Below are 686 nucleotides of genomic sequence, written 5' to 3' on the forward strand. Positions count from 1 at the left end.
CATTTTTCCCCCAAAATATTTAATCCAGATCATGAATAATCAGCACTGTCACTATGGGCAAAAAGCAACGCAATAAAACCATGATCAGTAAAAACAAAAATAGGTACGAACACTGAAGTGGCTTAACCATGTGCTAAATACTTAAGCATTCCAAAAGTAAATTGTAAGTTTAGACAGTCAAATTCAGGCTGTACTCTAAACAGTAAATACAGATCAATAGAGACCCCATGTTGGAGAATTTTGAAAAAGAAAAATCAAACACTCAAAATGAACGCTCTTTATTTCTTCAAGAACACTCCTCAAATACTACAACTCTTATTTTTTTATTATTTTCAACTTAGAGATTTTGTTACTTCTCTCGATACTTAAACTGAATACATGAGGAGGTATCTCTATATATATTACAAATCAATCACAACCATTTATTTATTCAACTATTAAATAAATCTTAACTATTCATCAAAATCTACCACTCATCTATTTCACCAACCACACTAACCTTACCTGCCATAAGAAGCTTCTAAAAATTGGGCTTGGATTTTTTCAAGTTAGATCCAATTTATGATCCAACACCCCTTAAACTTGGTCCTGTCACTCCAATCAAATTTTTAAATTTTACAAACTCTTCTTGATTGAGTGGCTTTGTGTAAATATCAGTTGTTTGATCTTGTAATTTCACATACTTG

Source organism: Citrus clementina, unplaced genomic scaffold, assembly GCF_000493195.1.
Source record: "Citrus clementina cultivar Clemenules unplaced genomic scaffold, Citrus_clementina_v1.0 scaffold_4, whole genome shotgun sequence".
NCBI lineage: Eukaryota > Viridiplantae > Streptophyta > Magnoliopsida > Sapindales > Rutaceae > Citrus > Citrus x clementina.